The 26,051-nt window shown below is 42.9% G+C and overlaps 1 protein-coding gene across 1 annotated transcript in view; it reads right to left on the bottom strand.

Annotated features, from left to right (window-relative positions):
• Window positions 1-26,051, bottom strand: part of sdk2b (sidekick cell adhesion molecule 2b) — a 302,311-nt gene that overhangs the window by 116,332 nt on the left and 159,928 nt on the right. The window lies entirely within an intron of this gene.

The following is a 26,051-nucleotide window of genomic DNA, read 5'->3' as shown; positions in this document are numbered from 1 at the left end:
CCCTTTCTATTCTTGCAAGGCCCATAGATTCACTTTTAATCTCTTCTCTTATCTCTTACTATTGTGTAAAGAAAGAGAGTATGGACCAGCTTTGGTCCTGGTGTCTTCCATCAAACAGAAAAAGGGACACACGACAAAGCAACCTCATAAATGCTCTGTCTAATGAAACTGAATCAGTCTACAAGCATCTATATCAGGTTAAGAAGCCTAGCGGTTAGCACCTTTCCAGGCTATTGAGGCTGCTCGGTGCCCAGACGCTGTAATCAGGCTTCAGCTGTGTCTAGGCCACAGACACACGGAGCGCTGAGGACAAGGTAACCATAAAATGTTGCTGTTTCTGTTAAGAACACTCTAGTCCTAATGATCTACAAGTGTCCAGAAGTTATCGCAGGTAAGCTCACACGGAAAAAAGGGAAAAAATCAGCATAAAAATCAATAAAAATCAATATAAGAAGCAAAGCATTCAAGAGCAAAGAGATGAAGCGTCCACACTCACAAAGGGGAGGAGAAAAAAAGAAGTAGTCAAATATTTTGTTTGTCTAGTATTCTCCTTTGCAACATTTACTTGTATTTTACAAATATTAAAACTGCTCTGTTAGATGTGAGTTTTCCTGGGACTGAATTAAACATTTGCAATATGCCTTCTGCAATGTAAGGACCGAGTGCTAGTGTGTGTGTGTGTGTGTGTGTGTGTGTGTGTGTGTGTGTGTGTGTGTGTGTGTGTGTGTGTGTGTGTGTGTGTGTGTGTGTGTGTGTGTGTGAGAGAATGTTTTTGTGCCCACATCATTCAGGTCTTATTTTTGTGAATAATCGCCCAGATTTTCAAAAGTCGTTGTTGGCAGACTCTTTGTGAATAATACAAATCCTTTCTTGGATTGATGAACGACCAGCAAGGATCCATAAACGAGTAACAAAAAGAGCAGACAGAATCAAGATACCAGCAGCACTGTTGACAAATTTCCTTTTAGCTTCCACATTCAAATAATTTTACATGCAAAAGAGGTTTTAGATCGAAAAAAGTCAATCGCTCCTGAAGATTAAAGAAGGAATTTTTCTTGGTGTAATGTGGATAATTTTGTACAATTTTAAAATAAGCAATCAAGCAAACATCAAGGCTTTTAAATTCATCACAAGGAGTAACATTGTATTGCCTTGGCGTATTGGCTACGGTCAATCACAGCAATTCTTTATTTTGTTTTGTGGAACAACAACACATTAAATACAGATTTGGTCTGGACCACTAATTAATTAACTTCTGATAGGTTCACAAATTTGACAGAACACATAAACAAGTTAGTTATAGCTGTGATATGCAAATTTCTGAGAGCTTCCACTCAAATTTTATCCACGTGCAATGACCAATGAAGCCACATTCACATTGTTTGACATGGTTTTCCTAATAGCTGGTTCCTGTTTTTGACATTACATAAGTAAGACCAAGAACTGTCTGATCTGTCAGAGTTTAATTGGATGAGAGCATCCTTGACTAAACGATCAGCAAGTTGACCCTGAGATGATAAGTGTTTTATGGCACACTGAAGTCATAGTCCAGAAGGTTAAATGCAGCAAAGACTTCTGTCTGGACTTGCAGTTACAAACTTGACACCCCAGCTTTTTCAAACTATTTTCTCCAGAGAGCAGTGACTTGTTAGTGGAAGCACAGCATAGATCTGCTATTCTCCTATGCTGTCATTCTCCTTTGCTTTTTCTTTGGTTTTTCTTTCTCTCTGGCCCAACATTTACAAGTTGATACATGCACAACTCATATATGTGTGGACATATGCACAATTACGTGAGTGAGATCTTCTAAACGAGCGTCACATCACACTCTTTAAAAGCCCATCTGTTTCTTTTTTGACAACTAATGTAATCTAAATAAGTCTGGAATGGATGTCACCTCTGCAAACACTGACTTGGCCCCTACTCACATTTTTCGTTCCATCTGGGGACACTCCAAGGTGAGATAGTCCTAGGAAATGCTCTTCCTTGACTCATTTCTCTGTCTCCTTCCTCTGTGTTCTGTCAACTAGATTTTCAAAATGAGCTGAGAATGAGTGGGAAGAGAGGAAAAGGTGCTGTGAGTTACAAAGAGAGAGATGGAAAGAGGAGAGATATTAATAGTGACAGGGCAGGGCTACTGAGAGCCTGACGATGATCCCTCTGCATCTCTCTGAAGGTGTGGGGATGAGGTAATGGCTTCATGGTGACATCTGGAGATGAAGCCGGAGAGGTAGATGAGGGACTAATGCCTAAAGATTATGACCTCTAGGGAGTGAGACGCCATTTTGCTGAGCCCTTTAAAAGCCTGAGGTTCCAGCTCAGATCTAACCACTATCAGTCCCTAGACTAAGCTAAGGGTTTGTCTGGATAAGTGGAACTGACAACCCCCAACAATGAGGTCTCCCTGCAGATACACTATTCCTTTGGCACGCCGTTTAGTTCAGCCAAGGGTACGTCTGTGGGGATTTGTCCATTTCCATTTTCTTTCTACTGGTGCTCTCACGTCGATGAATGTTGTCATTAGGCTAGCAAGAACAAGCTTTTGGAAAGTGATCTTAAAGTTTGCTTTTATATAGGAGAGAAGCGAGTTCCAGTTGATTAATATTAAAAAGATTTCCAGCATAAAAGGAAAACAAAATGATAATTTCAAAGTTGGTGAGATCAAAAATCAATAAAAAATGTGCATTGGAAATGCAGTCACATTCTGGCTTAAAAAACTGGTTACTAAAATATGAACATCTGATCATCTGTGAGCTTTTGTAGAAACACAAGGACAAATACAGATTGTGTGTTCTTTTCAGCACACCTGGCAGGTTTGGCTTCATGCAACAAAGAATGAAAGCACAAGAAAACCGCATTACTTGCAATAATAAGTGTGCACACTCGGACTGTATTGTCCTAATAAATGCTATTAGCATAGCAATCAAAGGTGAAATCTTGCAGAATAGTAAAATAATCAAACTGCTCAATAAACATGTTCATTTTTGTTTTGCACCATCAGGCCAGTTCAGTGACCTCTGTACGAGCCTGCTTATCGGCCCCTTCGACCATCATTCAGGGAGGGAACAGACAACTCACGCCTTCCAACCAATCTGGTCCTGGCGATGTACAACCAGTCAGATCTCGTTTTGGACGCATTGTCAAACCAGTCAATCGGTTGCTCCATGTAATGTCCATTCAAGAGGTCGTTAATGATGCCAGTCAGATAATTGGCAAAGTCTCCAAGTCAATACTTCAGGTTTTTCAGTAAGGGTTTTCTTCTACATTGTGGTTTCCAGTTTGGTGTATTCTTTGTTCCATTCTGGTTTTCCATTGCACCACCATGTTTGAACTTCGGTCCCGATGCGGGGACATTTCTTTTTCTGTGGGACATGGTTTGTGTGGGGTGTAGACAGCATCCGGCATCCAGGAGCTGTAGTGAGTTGGCGCCACTCACTCTGCTTCATCCTTTTGGGGATACTTCTTGAGTTGGTGTGTCTATATAACCATGTCGGGTCTGTTTTCTTTTGTGTCTCTTTTAGTTTGTTGATTTTGGTGGATGCTGTGGGTTGTGCATCTATAATTTTGAGTGAAATTCTGCGGGGGTGGATGTAACAGAGTTAGAAAATAGCTTAATGAATTTCCTCAAAATTGATGTGCTTTGTGAATAGTTGGAGCCACCTGGTGGACAAACACAGCTACTGCAACTGTTAAGGTTCCAAATTGCTGCACTGCGCATGGCTCAGCAAAGGAAAAAAAAACTCCCAAGCTGGTGGTAGGTGCTTGTGAGCGATACTGTTGTCAATTTTGTATGTGTATTAATGAAAACATTCTTATAGTGGTAATTGTCAACATGTATTTTGATTGTAAGCAGTACTAGCATGTATCCTGAAAGTTACAGGCATTTTGATGCATGGGTAGTAACTTTATTCACGAGTAGCATTTTTAGTTAGCATGCTAAGCTAATACTCGTTAGCTAATCGGGTGCTTTTTGACTTGCTCTAATGTTTCTCTATGAGATTGTAATTGTTATAATTCTTTTTAACAGAACTGAATGTTGTAGTTGCTTTGCACACTGTTAATGAAGACTGTGTGCTGTTTTCTTTGTACCAGGTAGGCGCTGTTAAGTAGAGATGGATCGATCCGATATTACGTATCGGTATCGGTCCGATACTGACCTAAATTACTGGATCGGATATCGGAGAAAAATAATAAATGTAATCCGATCCATTAAATATCACGAAAGCACCTCACAAAACTTGCAACACGCTGTAACTCACCTCAGAACATTAGCACGTCGGAGCAGTATGCATCACGTGATAGAGCGGCTGTGGCATGCGGGACCTGTCGGTGGTCTGGATAGCATGTGGAGCTTCGCTTAGCAACCCCGCATTTCATCTCCGACAAAGTTATCCCCGAGAGAAGTAAAGCAAGTGTGTAAGTCCATCTCTGAATGTTTGTAAAGCATTCCTGCGTTAAGCTTAACGAGCGACTGCCTCTCGCTCTCCGGCTGCTACTTCAATCATGAAACTGCTTAATGATCAGCTGATCGGCTTTTCTGTTGCGAGTCCGTGTCTCTTGTTTGCTTTTGGCCCACTTTGCACCAGACAGAGGAAACCAGCGGCTGAACAACAGCAGCACGTTTAAGCTTGATCAGCTGTTGTTAGAATTTATTTATTATTACTTTCTACTCGAGGATCTTTTTCTACGTAGCTGACGGCTGGTAACTGTGCAGGGGCGGATCTAGCAAAGTTTAGCCAGGGGGGCCGATAGGGCATTAACAGGGAAAAGAGGGCACAAAGACATACTTTTCTTTCTTATTCTCATTTAAAATGTCTAGCTTTTAATTATTTAATATTTATCTGAATCTTACACCCAAAGTTTTAATCTGATGTAAAATGTATAGAAGTCCATTATTGTATATAGTAACTGTTAAGTCTAATATATACCCTAGTAAGCTATAGTACTTTTTCCTTTGGGAAGGTACCATCTGTGCAGTCTGCAATTTTGTTGAAGAAAGATGTTGAATCTATTTAATATTTCTTGAAAAATAATTGATTTCTGTGTATTTTTTTTCACACTGCATCAAATTAAGGTTGATTACGTCGATTAAGCATCATGAGGTGGAGGGTGGGGGGTGGTTCCCTATTTTTTATTTATTTATTTTTGTTGTTGCTGGGAGTTGGAACCCTATTAGTTAGGTTGCTTAATATTTATGCTAAGTACTCTTTAAAATACCAGAATAGGGAGGATGGTGTAGGTTTAAGTTTATTAGATTGATCAGTATTGCTGAACTATGAAATATTTTTTTTTGCATACAGGTATAACAGAATAGCTTTAGTGTAGTTGTTGTTTTAAACTTGAGTATGAACTTATACAAAATGCAGCAAGATATTTAAAAAACAGTTTTGTTGATTAAAAAACACTATATCGGATTCATATCGGTATCGGCAGATATCCAAATTTATGATATCGGTATCGGTATCGGACATAAAAAAGTGGTATCGTGCCATCTCTACTGTTAAGTATAACTTTTAATTGATGCTGTTGTATAGGGAAAAAAAATGATGAACAATGATGATTGTTTTATAATAGAAAAGCTGTTTTTATATGTTATTGTTGTTGGTTAGGAAAAAGGAGATATAATGTCTCTTATCACTAGGGATGGGTATCGTTTAGGTTTTATCCGATACCGGTGCCAAATCGGTACTTTTGAAACGGTGCCGGTGCTCAAACGGTGCTCAAACCGGTGCTTAAAGAATGGAGAACACAAAATTGGTCCAAAAACCTCTCATGTTCAGCTGTTTTTTGTAAAAAGATAACAATGTTAGTCAAAGGAGCTTGCAAAGAAAAGCGTCTGGACTTCTTTAAGTTGCTTGAAGACGTTTCACCTCTCATCCGAGAAGCTTCTTCAGTTCTAAGGTCAAATGGTGGAGAGTCCCAGAAATAAACCTAGTGGGAGTATCCCCCCACAGAGGGACAAAAGGACCCCCTGATGATCCTCTAATCGCCTGAGCCAAGGTGTGAAACTGGGTGTGGGTCCCAATCAGCCAGAGTTTCGGGTGTTTTCATTGTGAAACCTGGCCCCACCTTATCATGCGAATTCCTGAGGTCAGATGGCCCAGGATGTGAGTGGGCGTTAAGGCGTCTGGGAAGGGATCTCAAAACTGGATTATAGATGGCAGAGAGTTGGTGTCGTAAACCCCCGCCTCTGTTCAAAGATGGTCGCTCACAGTGGACATAGATGGCTTCTTTCACTCCTCTTTCAAACCATCTGTCCTCTCTGTCCAAAATGTGAACATTGGCATCCTCGAAAGAGTGTCCTTTATCCTTAAGATGCAGATGGACTGCTGAGTCTTGTCCTGTGGAGGTGGCTCTTCTGTGTTGTGCCATGCGCTTGTGAAGTGGACAAGCGCATAGTGGACCTCATCACAGCCACAGAATCTGCCATACGGATTAATAAATTATCACAGACAGAAGCAGAGCAAATCAGGATGAAAGTCTCAGCCACGCTCTCCAGTGCCAAAGTCCCTCCATCCAACCTCACAATACAGGAAAAGAAGGCCGTCGCTTCCCTGAGCAAAGACCACAACATCACTGTTTTACCAGCTGATAAGGGAAGATGCACCGTGGTGCTAAACACTACAGATTACCATACAAAGATCACTACTCTCCTCAGTGACAACAATACCTACGAAGCCCTTGGACAGAGAGGACAGATGGTTTGAAAGAGGAGTGAAAGAAGCCATCTATGTCCACTGTGAGCGACCATCTTTGAACAGAGGCGGGGGTTTACGACACCAACTCTCTGCCATCTATAATCCAGTTTTGAGATCCCTTCCCATACGCCTTAACGCCCACTCACATCCTGGGCCATCTGACCTCAGGAATTCGCATGATAAGGTGGGGCCAGGTTTCACAATGAACACACCCGAAACTCTGGCTGATTGGGACCCACACCCAGTTTCACACCTTGGCTCAGGCGATTAGAGGATCATCAGGAGGTCCTTTTGTCCCTCTGTGGGGGGATACTCCCACTAGGTTTACATCTGGGACTCTCCACCATTTGACCTTAGAACTGAAGAAGCTTCTCGGATGAGAGGTGAAACGTCTTCAAGCAACTTAAAGAAGTCCAGACGCTTTTCTTTGCAAGCTCCTTTGACTACGATGACCTGGATGACGGAGAACCTTCACAGACATAACAATGTTAGCCTTTTCTGCAGCTATGGGGCATATATGGTATCACTCTTGGCTGGAAGCAGTGCTTAAACAATGGAAAAAACACAAACTTTGTCCTAAACCTCTCATGTTTAACTGTTTTCCACTTTTTCTTTGGTCATTTTAGCTTTTTTGGCCAGGGTGAAGGGAGTATCTGCCATTAAAACAAGAAGACAGCCACATGTAGCTATGATGATGTTTGCTAGTTCACCTTACATGCATTAATGTAATAACGTGGTTAGCCTACTCAATGTAAATTACACACGAACAACATTAAGCTACTCACGCAGAGAAGAACAGCTGCTGCTGCATCATCATCTGTCATCATTTCTGCTACACTGGCAGGGCTAGGGGCCAGGACTCTCCTCTTCGTGTTTTTGGGGGATGTTGCATAACAGGCAACCCACCCGCAGTGGATGTGCACGGTGTGAGGTCTCGCAGCAAGCTATCAAATACGGCGCATTTCTTGGCTTTTAAAAAAAAACGCTATGCGTCGCCAGGTGTTTCATCGGATTTGAGGTGTTACCTCCTTTGACAGTATCACAGTATCAGCTTAAAGCACTTGTTGCAGGCTGCTGAGTTTGCATATTTTGCTGTGAAGTACAGCCAGACTTTTGACCGCTTCGCCTTGGGCATTTTTAATCTGTAGCTCTGCTCTAAAAGAACGTACGTACCTGGGCCCGCCTACTATCCTCGGAAACGTAAAATGATTGGCTAGAATTGTATCACAGCTCAGGAAAAAAAGCACCGAAATAAAGCACCGAAATGTGCGCTGCTTTTCGGTCTGGTTACTACCGTTTATGTCAGAACCGACACCGGTACCCATCCCTACTTATCACTCATTTACCACAAGGAGAAAAATAAATAAATAATACTGCTACTATACGATCACAGGTTTGGTTTCAGCTAGAACTTTTAAAAGAAAGACTTTGTTGATGTTGTGTTGTATAAATATATCTTAGTCATTTGTTAAGTGTTATGTTTGGAAAGAAAAAGGGAAAAAAAAAGTCCCAAGCTGGTGAACTGAATGTTGCAGTTGCTTTGCACACTGTTGATGAAGACTGTGTGCTGTTTTCTTTGTACCAGTTGCCAGAATAAAGAGGGAGCCCAGAGTAAGGGCAAGTCCAGCGTTGCAGTGCCTTCCTTCTACATGGGCATATCACACCACTTGCACAATAGACTCACAGAACAGCAACAGCTACACATAGTGGGTTTAAGCTCTGCTGACTGTAAAGGTCTTAGCCTCTGACTTACATCATGTGCATATTTTTCAAAGAATTTAGTAAACCCGTGTGCCCTATGGATAGAGGCATTTTTATTGAAGAGATCATTGCCATCTGCATAAAAATGTTTCATCATAGGATAAAAGAGATCACTGAGAACAACTTTGCATTGATTTTCTTCCCTCTAAGGCAATGGTTGCAAAACCTATCCTGGCATGCCTCACTTCAGAAAGCCAAAAAAAAGTTCATGTTCCAAACCCCAAAACTTTAATTATTAATTAAAATTATTTTTTAAACAGCATCCAAGTAGCATTTTGTTTGTATATAGGTCAGCACCTTCACAGACATAGGTCAGCATGTTTTGTTGGTTAATCCTGTTTATTTTCCATGCAAAAACCAGACTCTTGAGTTTTACCATTTACATTTCCCCCGGCAGTTCATGTGCCACCAAACAATCCCACCCCAGAGTATCAAGGGAGTGACCCCGGGGTAAGTGGACCCACACCATGCCAGCTAAAATGCCATTAACAGAATAACAGAGTATGAATCACAGTATGAATCATAGGATTTCACCTTTAATTTGCTACCCTTCTGTAACTCATATTGAGAGGAATTTTCCATCTGCTGTTTCCAAGATGCAAATGAAATTTCAGACAGTGTTATATGAACCTGAAGTTTGTTATAACTCAGCCAGGGATTATCTGAGGTGTATTCGCCTTGTTTGTTTTAAAACCCAAAACACATATGCAATTCAAATTTGCCACAAAATGACCTCACTAATTTGTCACGCCTTCAGCTTCTACTATTTTTGACTCAAGTTAAACAACAGCGAGATCCCTTGTCAGTAATAACCGCTGAACACAGAACAGTTTGCACACATCAAGCATAATTAAAAGACCAGTGTTGATCAATTACTGGTGTCTAGAGGATGCAGTGTAATGTCTGAATCCATGGTGCACGGCTGCGGCTCCGCTTAATTCAGATGATCACAGCTGCTCAAAACAATGCTTTAGAAGTGATTTTGAGCCTCGCTAAGAAGATGTGAGGAGTCTATTTTTCACCGAAGCTGGCAAGGAGAACACAAGAGTGCATAGGGCACCACGTCGACTTTCAAAATAAAATAAAACAAATTCTCCACAGATCAAACACCAAATGCAGACCAATACCCAGCACACACTACGGTTGCAAATACAGTGCCAGTAATGTACAAAAAGGACGTAACAAAACCATGCGGGAGAGGCAATGCCATTGAGTAAAGCCAACTGTAAGTTTAGAAGTTGTGTACTTAATTTATGCAAGCAATTTTTAGGATCAGAGATAAAGACAAAACCTTAATCAAGGAATTTATCAATTTTAAAGCCTTGCTGTATGGATGTATATTTAGTCAGGCATTGTAAAAAAAAAAAAAAAAAAAAAAAAAAAAAAAAAGACAGGAGAAATCAATTATTAAAGTCATGAAAAAATGTATTAGGTGACTTACTTGTTGTGTTACATAGGCAGGGGTTAGACCCAAAGAGTCAGTGCTGAAATACAGTTTGGATTTCATCATGAAGGCAGTTGCAAATACTCCTCTGCCTTGATAATATTTTCCAGCACCTTGCTTTTCTCCAGCTGTGCTCCTGTCTCAGAGAGGAAGGAAACTAGAAGTGCAGCTCTCACTTAATGCAGGTCTCCATAATGCTTCCGTCATGTTTGAACAGAGTCAGTGTAACAAAGAATATGTTTGAGCACCAAAATAACTATCGTGGTAACAGATAGATGAAACCAGCGCCGTCCCAAATTGGCCTTACGTGTAACTGCCTCTAAAAACGTGAATGCAGTTGCAGACATAAAGAGCAGATACATGTTAAGGTGGCTGCATATTTAAAAACTGAAGGTCATTTTTCATATTAAAATAATTCTCTTTTCCATTACATGTTACAATCGATGGCCTCTAATGTAAAAGAACAATTTAACCCATAAGAAATCACTAAAGCCCCCCCAAAATAACTAGTGATATATGAAACAATGAAATAATATTCGCCAAAGGCTTCCTTTTTATTTATTTGCCTTGTTCCTTGCTTTCCTGTTGTCCTCTGTGACACCTTGCTTAGTTGGCAAAGGTACAGAGCAACTTAGTAACAGGAAGAGAGACATTGAAAAGAGGGGATGAGGTTCAGTGAGAGCTAAATGACCAGGCACTGGACCAGCATCGACCCCCTCAGGAAAGGGGCACGGATTCAGTGGATAGCTTTAGTAAGGGCAAAACAACTTTACTCAGAGAAGGTCATGGAATACTTGCTGATACTATGCTTTGCCACCTTGTGCTGAACAACTGTTGTAAGAGCTTAAAGAACAAAGTTTGGTATCATGTGTTATTTGTCATCTGCCTTTAGACATCAGAGATCTCATGAAAAGATAGAAAATTCAGTGAAATTGAGGGAGAATAGCTTCTAAGCTGAATGTACACTTGAGCGTCTGTATTTATTATCAAAAGGCAAGAAGGAAAATCCTGTCAAAACATACGTGTATGTGTGTATGAGTTAGGAAACTTTCATCGATTTATTCTGACAGAGAAGCGCTATTAATATTAAAAAAAAAAATCAACACTTTGGCTTCACTAGGCCATCAAAGTTAAGGGGGCTGAAGGTTCAATAATGAATAATACTGGAGACGTTTTCTGCCAAAGGTGCTGTGTAACCATGAAGGCAGCATACTTGTTTGGATGGCTAATTTCCCTGGCAATTTGAACACAGTGTGATTTTAAGAAACCATCCTCCAGATGTCTGCATGCCTGCAACTTCTGTTTTGATATAAAATGCAATAAAGTAATATTTTATCCCTTATCATTTGTGCTACAGAAAACACCAAATTATTCAGCTGTTGCAGTATAGTGTAGTGCAGCTTGAATCGCAGGTGAGGAATTAAAGTAGGTCACAGCCAGACTTGTTTATGTGGGTTCCAGGATGCCAAGAGTCAGCATTTTCTGTTTAACGCCTTAATAGAGTGTCAGAAAAAATTATACAGACGGTTTTAGTAACAAACAATAAACAACAAATACTAAAAATAAATTAAATCAAACTGGAACATCATGATCACTGTCCACAGTGAGTTAGGTTTTACATCGTTTTGGACCAAGAGGGTCACGACCAAGAAAGAAGCAGTTGGTCTAAAATCAACACCTTCAAGCACAACTGAAATTTTCAGCTTCCCGCATGGAAAAGACAAATGCCTTCTGGGTTGTTTGGTCATATGAGACAAAACAGCAGGACAATGATTCCAAACACACATCAAAAGGCATTCTTCAAAGCTTCTGGAATGACCTTCCAAAATGCTTTGCAGACAATTTGGGATTCAGTATCCTGCCCAAGGACACTTGACATGCAGACTAGAGGAGTGGAACATTTGCTAACCAATTAGCAAACAACCTGCTCTACTCCAATAGCTTTGGATTTACAACCAGAAATGCTAAACTACCAAAGTGCAATGATTTATTTATTGGTCAAATTAGCTTCCACTTTATATCGAGTTAAAACCAGCACGGCCATCTCTGATATCATTAAGGGGAACACAAATATTACACTGAATTGATGAAAAATCGACATCACATATGTATATTTCTTAAGTGCAGACTTACCTTTCCCAATAGGGTGGACATGAATGGCACCATTAATTAAAAACAACAACCTCCTCTTTCATTATAAAATTAAATGGAACAGACAAAGGAATGTAATGTCACTGACTGACTGATTTTGAAGCCTCACATTTGGCCTTTTGGTTGTCATCATATTGTTTTTTGGTGGCAAGAGTGACAGTGTTTGAACAAGGAAATGGAATAATAAGTTCTATAAAGCTTTCATGGTGAAGATGAATTCCAGAGAAACATCTAATAACGTAGCTATATAAAGCAGTGAAATTAGAATTTCACTCACAAAAGCTGAGATATAGAGTTATTGGATGGGCTTTAGTATAATTCAATACAAACTAATCTTTACTTGTCAGATAATTGAATTAAAACGCTCCAAAAGACACAAACACCACAAACATGGTTAATTTGATTAGTTTGGTGACTTGTATTACCAAAGCCTAGCAAACTGCTAGCTGCTACAGCTTCCAACTTTAAGCTTTAATAAAGTTGAGATACTGAACTGTGCAAAAGTTTCAAAGCACCCCTTATTCTTTATTTATTTATTTATTTATTTATTTATTTATTTGAAAAATCTGAAATCTGCAGTGATTTATTTTTTTAAAACACGATACAGCCAACATTTTCTTAGGCAAGCGTTCCTTTAATTTCTTTAAGCATTCCTCAGGAATAGTTATCCAGGCGTTTTAAAGGATATTCTCAGCTCTGCTTTGGATGCTGCCTGCCTGTTGTTCTGTTCTCTTTTCTCTCGGTCACGATAATCCCACATTGCTTTGATGTTCCTGAGGTCTGGGCTCCAGAGAGGACAATCCATGACTGATAATGTTCCATTGTGTGTTTTTCTATTCCCGGTATGCTGCTAACCGCATCTGCAGTGTCATGCTGAAAAATGAAGCTCTTGCCAATCAGACATCTTTGGAAATCACCTTGTTGGTTCAAAAATACTTTTTTATGCCTCTCAAACGGTGTTATCTTTGGCATTTTTCATCAATCCAACTAAAGATTGAGAGTGATCAAGATGGCGCCGAGTATGGCAGCCTCGTCGCGAGCTCCCCCAAGCAACGGCTTTCTTCTGTGTTTAATTTTACTTTTCCTTTATTTTTTCACGAGCAGCACTTGTCTCCTTGTGTACGACCGACAAACCTTACTGGACATAAAAGACGGTCTTTCTTATAACTTTCCGGAGTTCAAGTTTTGCAACACGGACGCTCCGTTTGCAGACCCCCCATTCATCTCACCTGAGACGCCTTTGTTCTCTGGCCCTGGAGGCCGCAAACGCCGACGCAGAGGGAGAAGATCTGGCGTTCTGGTTCGACTGAGACGGCGCACTTACAGACCACCGTTACCCAGTTTATTACTGGCTAATATGCAGTCTCTGGAGAACAAGCTGTGCGAGCTTCGGGCACGGATCTCATTCCAGCGAGAGATGCGGGACTGCTGCGTGATCTGCCTCACAGAAACCTGGCTATCGGACAAAGTACCGGACTCCGCAATACAACTGCCGGGGTTCTCTGTGCACCGCGCGGACAGGTCACAGGATCTTACTGGGAAAAGCAGAGGCGGTGGTGTGTGTTTCATGATCAACAACAGCTGGTGTGATTATGCGAACGTGCACCCGGTCAAATCCTTCTGCTCACCGGACCTGGAGTACCTGATGATTAAGTGCCGGCCATTCTGGCTACCGAGGGAATTTACAGCAGTGATTATTACGGCTGTTTACATTCCCCCACAAGCCGACACTGACCGTGCACTCAGGGAACTGTACAGCGCGATCAGCAGCGAGGAAACCGCACACCCAGAGGCAGCGTTTATCACAGCCGGAGACTTTAATAAGGGAAACCTGAAGAAAGTCTCACCAAAACTCCATCAACACATCCTTTTCAACACACGTGGAAACCGGCTACTCGACCACTGTTACACCTCTTTCCGGGATGCGTACAAAGCCCTCCCCCGCGCCCCATTCGGCCAATCAGATCACTGCTCCATCCTGCTCCTGCCCGCCTACAGGCAGAAGCTGAAACAGGAAGCTCCAACCCGGAGGGCGGTGCACTGTTGGACGGACCAATCGGAGTCTGCGCTGCGGGACTGTTTTGATCACGCGGACTGGGAAATGTTTCACGTGGCCGCCAGAGACATTGATGAATACACAGACTCAGTCTGTGGATTTATCAGGAAATGCGTGGAAGATGTCGTCCCATCCAGAACAGTCAAATCCTTCCCAAATCAAAAACCCTGGATTAACGGAGATGTTCGCGCGGCACGGAACACCGCCTTTGCCTCCGCGAACACATCGGACTACAAACACGCACATTACCAACTCCGGAAGACGATCAAAGCAGCCAAACGTGAGTACAGGGACAGGGTGGAACAACAGTTTGACAACCCTCGGAGTATGTGGCAGGGACTAAACACGATCACAGACTTTAGAGGGAAAACCAGCACACCGCAGACCACGGCCTCTCTGTGTGAGGATCTAAACATATTCTACGCTAGATTCGACACAGCGAACACCATGAGACCGGACAGTGTGCGCACCGCGGATGACGTCAGTGCGCACACTGTGTCTGAGGAGGATGTGCGGAAGTGCTTCAGGAAGGTGAACGCACGCAAAGCTACTGGTCCGGACGGGATTCCCGGCCGCGTCCTCAGGTCATGCGCGGCTCAGCTGGCTGGAGTGTTCACGCACATCTTCAACCTTTCCCTCTCTCTGTCTGTAGTCCCAGCCTGCTTCAAAATGGCCACCATCGTCCCTGTACCCAAATCCTCCACCATCTCCTCATTGAACGACTGGCGACCTGTAGCCCTGACCCCCATCGTAAGCAAATGCTTCGAGAAGCTGGTCAGGGACTTCATCTGCTCTGCACTACCCGACTCACTGGACCCTCTACAGTTTGCATACCGCCACAACAGGTCCACTGATGATGCCATAGCCCTGACACTACACACTGCCCTGTCACACCTGGAGAAGAGAGACACGTATGTGAGGATGCTGTTTGTAGATTACAGCTCAGCATTCAATACCATCGTTCCCTCGAAGCTGGACAGGAAACTGCAGGATCTAGGACTGAGCAGCTCCCTCTGCAGCTGGATCCTTAGCTTCCTGTCTGACAGACGCCAGGTGGTCAGACTGGGCAGCATCACCTCATCCCCCATCACACTGAACACTGGTGCTCCACAGGGGTGTGTACTGAGCCCTCTCCTGTACTCACTCTACACCTACGACTGCACAGCCACTAACAGCTCCAACATCATTGTGAAGTTTGCGGACGACACTACAGTGGTGGGTCTTATCACCAACGGTGATGAGACGGCTTACAGGGAGGAGGTCAGCGCCCTGACCCACTGGTGTCAAGACAACCATCTCACCCTCAACGTCGCAAAGACAAAGGAGTTGATAGTGGACTTCCGGAGGTGCAGAGAAGTACACACCCCCATCACCATCAACGGCGCTGCTGTGGAGAGAGTGAGCAGCTTCCGGTTCCTTGGCGTACACCTGGCTGAGGATCTTACGTGGTCAGTACACACAAACAAAACAGTGAAGAAGGCGCAGCAGCGCCTCTTCTTTCTCAGGAGACTGAAAAGATTCGGCATGAGCCCCCGCATCCTCAGGACCTTCTATCGCTGTGCCATTGAGAGCATCCTCACTGGATGCATCACCACCTGGTATGGCAACAGCACCGCCTACAACTGCAAAGCTCTCCAGCGAGTAGTGCGGTGCTCTGAACGGATAATTGGAGGTGAGCTTCCCTCCCTCCAAGACATCTACAGGAAGCGGTGCCTGAGGAAAGCGGGGAGGATCATCAAGGACTCCAGTCACCCCAGCCATAAACTGTTCAGACTACTTCCATCAGGAAGGAGGTTCTGCAGCATCCGGTCCCGAACCAGCAGACTGAGAGACAGCTTCTTCCATCAGGCCATCAGACTGCTGAACACATCATAGACAACTCAGCTTCACTACTGGAACTTCAACATTATGCACTCCACACTGTATATAAATGCCACTTGTTTTGCACATATTCAACTCTGTATATTTTATATATTTTATTATTATTATTATTATTTTTTTTTACTATTTAATTTGTAAAAATGTGTATACACACACACACACACACACACACACACACACACACACACACACACACACACACACACACACAGGAAAATATTTAGTATACACATCCAGAAATGCATACACTATTATATATTGTACATATATTTATTAGTTTCAGGTTGGCCATTCTTGTATTTTGCTCGTTTGTGTTGTTGTGTTTGCACATCTCTGTTGCTTGTGGGGCTCGCACACAAGAATTTCACTCGCATGTGCTGTGCCAGTGTGCCTGCACATGTGATGTGACAATAAAAAGTGATTTGATTTGATTTAAAGAAATTCACACAAATGATGTGTTTTTGTAGCAAGCTGCTTGTAACAAACTGGTTCACACCTTGAGTTATGAGCCTTTATGCCTGAATGACTTATAGGTCAGTGTTAAGTGGGTTAACAAAGAAACATTACTCTGAAAATTAAGTACAAGAACAGGCTTAAAATAAGTTTAAAAAGCAGCCAATGTGCAAAGAAAAACTTTGAAAGACCTTGATAACTCCTGGACTTTTGCACAATACTGTAAATAGGTTATTAATAAAAGGCTACTTACTTTCAGGCACTTGCGTACTGGTTTTATTTTTTAGTACCAGAGGTTGCTACTTTAACAAAACCCAGGTTGTGTGAAAATAACACTTTAGTAAAATCAAGTCAAATATTTGAATATATATGACTTTGAGGGATAGAAGTCTGGACTGCACTTTTGCCATTCTTTTATCTTTACACTTGTCATAATAAAGAAAGCATGCTTGCATGCCCCTCATGCTTCACTGATGTACTGCTCCTGTCTATCTCTGCGCCTACGTCTTGCTGAAAAGCCCTGTCAGAGGGGCTGACATCACAGTTCGTCCATCTGTCTTGTTCCTTCTCTTCTACTGTTGTTCTGCAGCTAAAAACGAAAAATGAGACGGGCGAGAACACAGGACACCTCCTCTAGCCACAGCCTCCTCCCCTCCCTCTTTACTTCTCATTTGATTGATATGCTGCTGGAGGGAGAGACACTACTGGAACACGCTATGATGAGAGAGCCAGAGGCAAAACAGGACAGGAATGTAAGAAAAGGGGAAAGCACTGGGGTTTGGGGGCATTACTAAATATTTGAAATGATACTTGCAAAGATAGCATTTGATAGGATTGGATCACACAACATGTAGACACAGAAAGAGTGAGGATGTAAGTAGTCCAAAAATAACTTGGGTTGAAGCTGAGATCACGCCGTCACGGGCACTGTCCGAGGTGCTGCACAGCAAATAAGCTTCATCTTAAGCAGTCTTATTTCAGAACTGATTTAGAACGGTTTACTTTTGTTGAGGATTTCTCTCAGAAATAAACATCAATATTCCAATAGGTCTTGGTGCTTCACTGGTATGAGTTTGCTGAGAAGGGAACTGAAAAACCCTATCACGTTGGCTGACATTTTTATGTTGATTAGGAAAAAATCTATAATCGTTTCAACTTAATAAAATGCAAAACACTAATAAACAAACACAATAAATTGTCTCATTGTAATAAATTCTCAGTCTAACATGGCGCTACTTCACTCTAAGCTCAGCATTACTGCTGACATCTGTTGATTTAACTTCAAAGTACACTGTGTACAATGCGTGTTCCTGGTGGTACATTGGCTCAAAAGAAATTCCAGCGACACACTGGCTAGACCGCATCTTTTGTAGCACAAAAATGTATTTCAGAGTAAAGCTACATGTTCTGTCTACATTTTTAACAGCCGTTTCCATTCCAGGCTAAAACATCATGCTTCACGTACTTATTTTGGGAAACTTGCTGGAAGGGAACGTAGGTAGGCTGAGGCTTTCCTTTGCTGTGCAACGGCTCTTTGGCTTTTCAAAGCTACAAAGCACTTCCTTTAAGAACTATAATCACAAATTTAAAAGCGAGCTTTTGAGTTCTAAAGCATTTAATTTTTCTTTGCAGAATTCACCTCGGCAGAGTAGCTGTTTTTAGTAATTATTAGCAAAATGTAAATGAGAGGGCTTCAACAAAGTCCCGTGGGTCTCAGTGCAGATGTTATAAGCAAGGGATGCATTTACTCTAATGCAGGAAATTAGCATGATCACTGCTTTTAAAGACATTAAGTCTAGCTTATTTTTATCTATTTATTCATTTATTTATTGTCTGGGTCTTGTTCAATCGCCAGCGGTTTAAGCATTTTTAGATTAAAACGAATCTATCTTGCTCCTGTGTGACAGGTCAGACATTTTTTCAATAGAGAATACTGCTATTTTGAAGGAGTGCGAGGGCATGTCTGCAGAAGCTTGTCAATGACAAAAGGTCCACGGTATGAAGAACCTTTGCACAGCACAAAATAAAACGACAAAGACCCAAAACCATTAATTAGTGATCAATACTAACTATATCACAGCTGTTCTTCTGATCTTGAAGACTTTCAGTGACTGAAGCAGGGCTAACATTCCTGTCTACAGGTCAGGACCAATGGATCAGAGGGTGATCGACTCTAAGTGCCACAGACACAACTGTACTGACTTGCTTGACTGATTCAGCTGTACAGAAAAAATATATACAGCACAATTTTGTTCAATCCCTCTTTAGAGTTTGGTAAAAGGCAATTTAACAGAACGAGCAACTTCTCTTACAACAAGGCTGCCAAAGAAAAGAGAAAGTAGAAGTAAATGACAGCGAATCTTGTTTTCCAACTGAAACGTTCTTACATACACAGCCTGAGGGAAGAACAATAAAAAAAATGTTGTTTTTTTTGTCCATGGCTACTGATCTTCAATTCAGCTCCTCAATTTCCTCTGCCTTTGGTATTACCCCTTCTATCAGCATTATGACTACAAGCATGCAAAGACAAGGATAAGAGAACCAAACACAAAATCAACATCAGAAACAGGATAAAAACGATAGCACTGAGAGAGACAGAAGAGAGTGAATTGTGGCTGCTTCTGAAGGCAAGCCTCTGGAGACACAGAGCCTGCAGCTGCAAAACCAGACAAAATGGATCTGTACAAGAATTAAAACAAAAAAAATTAATCAAAAGGGACATGCAACTACCCTCATATAAGGCCTTCAGTCTCTTTTGCTATCCATTTCTCTTTACTGACAACAGAGCTGAGGTCTGGCTTTGAGAGCCAGACTGATTTGTGTCCAAAGTGGAAACCAGAAAGACATTGCTATTACTGGGAGCCGCTTTAAACCCACATGAGGCCCGCTAAGGCAGGGGTTAAAAGACAGGCTGTGCTTAACAGAGAAGTATATGTTGCCTATTTTGTCTGAAGATGCAGTCTGAAGATGGCAGCACGATGACATCCAGAAAATGAGCAATTCTGTATTGCTTCTAAAATTTGACTCCAGTACCCAGAGTGGCACATAGCACTTGAATCAAAACGCTAAAATGTCAAAAAGATGTTTGCTCATGTTTACATCTGTGCCAAGGGAAATTGGCTGCATCTTAAATTTATGTGGTCCCATGCCATCAAAAGCAAATGTGATTTCTGTGTGTGGCGTCTTGCTGATGTGATTTTATCCTCATTGCAAATGTAGTACCTGGTAAATGATAGAAGGTGATAAGAGTGAGTGAGAGCCTCTTCTTTATAGGGAGTGTGTCCTACCCTTTTAATATATCTACAGATAGGTGACAAATTAATAGAAAAACCAGCCGAGAGGGTCTTAGTGGGGTGTTGGCCTTCTGCATTTATTCTACAGATTTTTCCTTTTTTCTAAAGGAGGGATGGGATTTTCTAGGGGCTACACTATAAGGACAAAAGTATTTGGCCACACAGTCGCATCATTTTTTAATTCACCCCCATTACCAGAGGTGTATAAAACCAAGCATCTACCCATGCCTGACTTGATAACTGCAGAGTTCCAAACTGGCTCTGGCATTAACATCTTGTGTACTTTTGTCCATTCAATTCAATTCTATTTATATAGCGCCAAATCGCAACAACAGTCACCTCAAGATGCTTTATATTGTAAGGTAGACCCTACCCAACCCTAACCCAACAATCATAAGACCCCCTATGAGACCTTGGTGACAGTGGGAAGGAAAAACTCCCTTTTAACAGGAAGAAATGGGCTCAGGGATGGGCTCGCCCCTCCCATGTAGTATATTTCCATAGGCAGTATTTTACTTATGCTAGAAGCATCTATTCTCTGTACAAATTGTATAAAAATCAGTGTTGACAGTGTTCAGAGTCCTTGGCACAAAAACAACCTCGGTGCAATTTAGTTGTTTTTGTTTTCACTACTTCAATCAAATCTGCTCTCATTTGAAAATAGTTCTACTTCTGAAAAAGTGCTGTGCTGGTCAAAAAAACAAGTCTTTCACCAGCCAATCAGAATTAAGAAGTGGCACGACTTGCGATATCAACACTGGGAATAAGGGTGAAGCCGAAAACTTTGGAGGACGTAGTGTTTGTAAACAGGAAAGAACAAGCACCAGAGAGGAGCACTCTGAAAATGGGACCAGGGGCTCTTCAAGCACTATTTGTAGCACTTCAAAAGAACAGTTAGATCAGTTTAAATAATGTCAAAACTAGAATTTGAAATTTCATCTTTAAAAAAAATCAAAATGTGACCACAATTTGCTGTGTCAGTTTAATCTATCTGAATGTGGCATTTTTAACTAAACAGCATGGCTGCATGTAACAGAAAATCATTGTTTCATTAAAATAATAAAATCCACAGGCTACTCGAATCATCAGCACCACCTCACTTTACCAGTCCTGCCTTTTACATTTTATAATCCCATGCCCTTGTGTTCTGGGGGCCTCTGGATGTCTGGAGTTTTGATCTCCTCCACACCTGCTTCACGCCCTGGAGGACGGGGCTGTGGCCCCCCCACACCCTCTAGCAGATTATTACATGAAGGAACCTTTTAAAAAAACAAAAAACAAGCGCGTCCATGCTCACAGGTGTACACACGGGTGATCACACCCACAAACTACACCCTTTTTGGCTCCTACCTCAAAGCACACTGTGTTCTGTTGATCTTATGTGCTGCACAATAATGTTTAACATTTAGTATTTACTGTCATATTCCCATATATCATTGTGATGTTGTTTATTCTATTACTCTTGTTCTCTTCTGCTTGCTTTCTTTTTTCTTTCTCAGCAGGTGATCCAGGTGATTGATATATGCATTTTTTTTTTCTCTGCCCGTTCTGTTGGTTTTTGTCTTTTGCCCTTCTCCCCCGTCCCTCTTCTCAGCTGTTTCTCTTTCCCTCTTTCTTTCTCCCCTTCTTTCCCCCAGTCAAGTCTGTCCCGTATTCAGTAAGTGAAAATAAAATAAACAATAAAAGGTGAATCAAATGGACCATTACGGCAAGGCTGGGATGGTCAGTTTGGTAAAGTAAATCCGTTGGGCATCTTTCTTTGCCTTTAGACAACAATTCTGATGGCAAAAGAGCCAAACGGGACAGGCCAAAAAAAAAAAAATATATATATATATATATATATATATATATATATATATATATATATATATATATATAAAATCCCATGCACTTCGAAGAATGATAATGCAGCATCAAGCTCTGTCCAGATATAAAGCAATTAACTTGCTGCACATTCCCAGCTGTTGAACCAACATAGTTACCATTCAGTTGCATGTGAGCTGCCAGTGCTAGTTCCATTTTGAGGTGACTGTTGTTATAAATTACCATCCATCCTCTTCCACTTATCAAAGTAAGAGTTGAGGGTCGGGGGGAGGACTTAGGCAGAGTACATACACCTGGGACAGGTTGCTAATCTGTTGCAATAAAACTAAATTTAATTTAACTGCTTTGGTTGGATTTGGTTGCCTCAATGTTTAAATAAATTACCTCAGAGTCAAAAAAATTTCACTGAAATTCCATGGTCTATGGTCACCACATTGCTGCTCGTCTCTTCCTGTGTCAAGGTCCCGTGATGAATTACTTGAATGTAAATCAGGAATATAACTCGGAATATACATTACGCTCTAAAAGATAACCTTCCTGCTGTTTTCTGTTAGGCTACAGAATGGGGCACTTACTCCCTGGGAATGTCTAAGTTAATCTAAATCTAATCTTAGTCTTTACCAGTAGTATCTTGCCATATATAGATAGTGTTTCTTTCTTTCTTTTTTTTATTTTCAGCCCAGTACACTGGAGGTAAATCTTTTTTTGTAATGCTCACAGAGCATGAAGCAGGTGTGGAGGAGATCAAAACTCCAGACATCCAGAGGCCCCCAGAACACAAGAGACCAAGGAAGACCAACAGAGGGGCAGCTGCGCCACTGTCCCGGAAAGAGCTGAGGAGAGTCCCAGATGAGGGCTCACTCAGCAGCCGCGGAGCAGAAGCCAGGGGGGGTTGCAGTGACGCGCCCGTGAGCTCCGCCGGCAGCCAGCTGCGCCTGAGTGACCGAGCCCCAGGCCGAGAGGCCGGGGACACCCCACCTCCGAAGTGGCCCGAGCGAGCCCCAGGCTCCAGGCCCCGATAAGCGGCCGCCAAGGAGTGAGCCGGTGTGTACCTGGACGCCCATCCCCGGACACAAAGAACCACCAACGCACCGATGTCTGAGGGGGTCCGCCACTGGCAGGGGAAGTGGTGGTAGGGGGAGATAGGCCTCCAAACCTTGGAGGGCCTGAGATGTCCCCAGAGAGGTGGCGCCTGACACCCAACCTGACATATAGACACAGACATACAGGCACACACAGATACAAACATCCATTCCCACCCTCATGCTCTCATATGCACTTACTCCACACTCAACCAACGTGGAGACAGACATAAAGAGACGTTGTACACACGATCACACTCCCCAAGCGTACTCTACAAACCGGGTCTAGGTGCCCCCGCCCCTGGAGGGGGGAACTGCACCCAGACCCAGGTGGTGTTTCCCTTTTCCCTGCGGTGGGGGGAGGCAGACCGCCCCGACTCCGCAGCAGCAGGAAGGCTCCACACTCCAGACCGCAGTCGGACGGCCAACTCCTCCTCCTAGCCCCCCTGCTCCAGCAGGTCGCAGAGAATGGGGGTGAGAGAAGACTCCAAACCTCCCTCCACCCGCTCATTGTAGTGTTGATGCATGTGTGTTCTAAGGTGCATTTAAAACCCAGGAGGGCTTGGAGCTACCTGCCAGAGAGCAGCAGGTAAGCGCATGGTCCCTCCTGCTAGCCCTCAATGTCTATGTGTATTTAAAATTGAGAGGTGGGCAACGATGCCAGGGGTGGGGTGTACACCCTGATGGTACTTTGGACTCCGTGTATCGTGCCCACCCCCAAGATCCTATATGTATGTGTAATGAGAGTGTGAGTAATGTGAATGTCTAAGTTGTGGGATAAAATTGAGGCAGAGGCAGCCAGAAGGGGACAGAGGGGGGGTAGCCTCCTCTGCACCCTGGTGACATACCCCTACTCCAAGGCCCTGCATGTGTGGGTGGTTGTGGTGGAGCGGGAAGAGGGAGGCAGCTGGAGATGGGGAGGGAAGGAAGGGAGGGGCAAGTGACCCCTCCCTGGGGCCAGCTCCCCCGCTGACCCCAGTAGGCACCCCCACACTCCGCGACCCGCCAGGGAAAGGGGGCCCAGGCCCATCCAGACCGGGGCCCAGTGCAGCAGCGCCGCCCGGCCCCACAGAGCCCGGGACAGTCCACCCAACCCCACCACAGAGAAAACTGCACCCACCCCACCATCCACTCATCTTCCAGACTACATAAGACAATAAACACCCAGGCTGAGATCTTCCTCCACCTCTCCTGTATCTCCCCCTCCTGCAGAGGGAGCTCCTGAGGAGAGGAAAGCTCCTGCAAGATGTGACAATCTCCCCCACCAGTTGAAGAGCCCCCCAGGTGGCTCGATGCACCGGCGGCACCCTGCTCCAGGGCTGGGCCCCCATGCACCCACCCGCCCACAACCCCGGCAACACACCAACCAGGACCCAAGCCCCCGAGGCCCGGTCCGGGTCCCAGCCCAGAGACGGAGCGCCCCCAGAACCTCACGCCCATCCCGGACCCACCCAGGGGCAGCCAGGCTACCAGGTCAGTAACCCACGTCCGTCAGCCCAGACCCTCCCCTAGCCCCGCTGCACGCAGCCGCGAGGAAACAGTCACCTGAGAGCCAACAGAGCCCCTAACCGGACATGACCGCTACCCCGGGTTGAGCCCCCCAAGGAAGATGCCTCCGGGGAACCCCCCGACGCCCTAAGCCTGTCCCTACCCCCACACCAATCACAACAGTGAAGGCGGGACCAAACTATGACCCCCCACCCCCACTAGGTGATGGAGCTGATCAAAGGAGCCCAGAGCAATTGATCTGATGTGGTGGCAGAGGCTGTATCAAGACTAATGTAATCTAATAGATAATTTCTATATTGGTTAGAATTAAGATTATTTTTATTTTTCCAGTTCATGAGGACTGTTTTCTTGGCTATGCATAGGGCAGTGAAAACCATATGGGCGATATTCTTTTCTGAAGTGACATTATCTAAGCTGCCCAACAAACACACTAAGGGGGAAGTTGGAATGTTACATTTCAGACACTTCGATAAGTCTTCACATATCTCGCGCCAAAACTTCTGAACTGGTGGACAGAACCAAAGAGCGTGGATATAATTGTCCGGTGAATTGGTTTGGCAGTGTGAGCAGTTGTTGGTAGACGTAAAGCCCATCTTGAACATCCGATGACCTGTATAGTGCACTCTATGTAATATTTTGTATTGAATTAATTGAAGACTGGGATTTCTAATTAGATGAAAGGTTTTTAAGCAAATCTGAGACCAGAAGTTTAGGTCTAAGTTAACTGATAAATCCGCTTCCCATTTTGCAATAGGAAGTGATATTGATTCATCTGTTTTAGAAAGCATTCTGTATATTTTGGATAGTAATTTGGGGGGTTTAAGAGTAAGAAATTGAACCACACTTGGTGGTGTTTGTAGTTCAACTTGACCCGGTTTAAATTTCTTTTTTACTATGGATTTAATTTGTTGATATTCTAAAAATCTTTTCTTGTTGATCCCATATTGTGTAACTAGTCCGTCAAATGAAATAAATTCTGTTCCTTCTAGTATATGTTCTAAATATTTGATTCCTTTATCACTCCAATCTGAAAAGTTTATCATATTATTGTTTTGTAATATGTCAGGGTTGTTCCAGATAGGTGTACGTTTGCATGGGATTAATGAAGACGCCGTCAATTTTAGAAACTCCCACCATGCTGTCAGAGAAGAGCTGATGTTGATGCTTTTAAAGCATTCATGTCGTTGGATGTTTGAGCTGATAAATGGTAGGTCTGAGATCTCTAGATTATTGCAGAGTGCTTGTTCTACATCTAGCCAAGGTTCATCTAAGAGGGTGTGTTTTAGCCATCCTGAGATAAACTGAAGCCTGTTGGCTAAGAAGTAGTGCTGAAAGTTAGGCAGTTCTAGTCCTCCTTTATCCTTGGTCTTTTGTAGTGTTTTTAAGCTTATACGTGGGGGTTTATTTTTCCAAAGGAATTTGGACATACATGAATCTAGAGATCTGAACCAATCTTGTGGCGGTTTAGTTGGGATCATTGAGAATAAATAATTTATTTTTGGTAAGACCATCATTTTTATAGCGGCAACCCTTCCCATGAGTGATATGGGTAGACATTTCCATCTAGCCAGATCATCTTCTACCTTCTTTAAAAGTGGGATATGGTTTAATTTAGTTAGATCTGCAAGCTTGGGAGAAACATTAATACCTAAATATTTTATATTTCCCGATTGCAGTGGTGTAGAAGAGGAATTATGGAAGGAGCAATTAATCGGTAGGACTGTAGATTTTGACCAGTTAATTGAGTAATCTGATATTCTTGCAAAAGAGTTTATCAATTCAATCACCCCAGAGATATTGGTTTGTGAATTTTGGAGAAAGAGTAACACATCATCCGCATAAAGGCTGATTTTATGTTCCACGTTCTTGCATTTTATGCCCTTAATTACTGAATTCTGT

This window comes from Copadichromis virginalis, linkage group LG8 (assembly GCF_057382275.1).
Source record: "Copadichromis virginalis isolate Kocher_CV1m ecotype Utaka linkage group LG8, C_Virginalis_male_GT1.1, whole genome shotgun sequence".
Taxonomy (NCBI): Eukaryota; Metazoa; Chordata; class Actinopteri; order Cichliformes; family Cichlidae; genus Copadichromis; species Copadichromis virginalis.
Note: the sequence above shows the minus strand (reverse complement) of the source record. Positions and strands in the feature narration are given on the sequence as shown.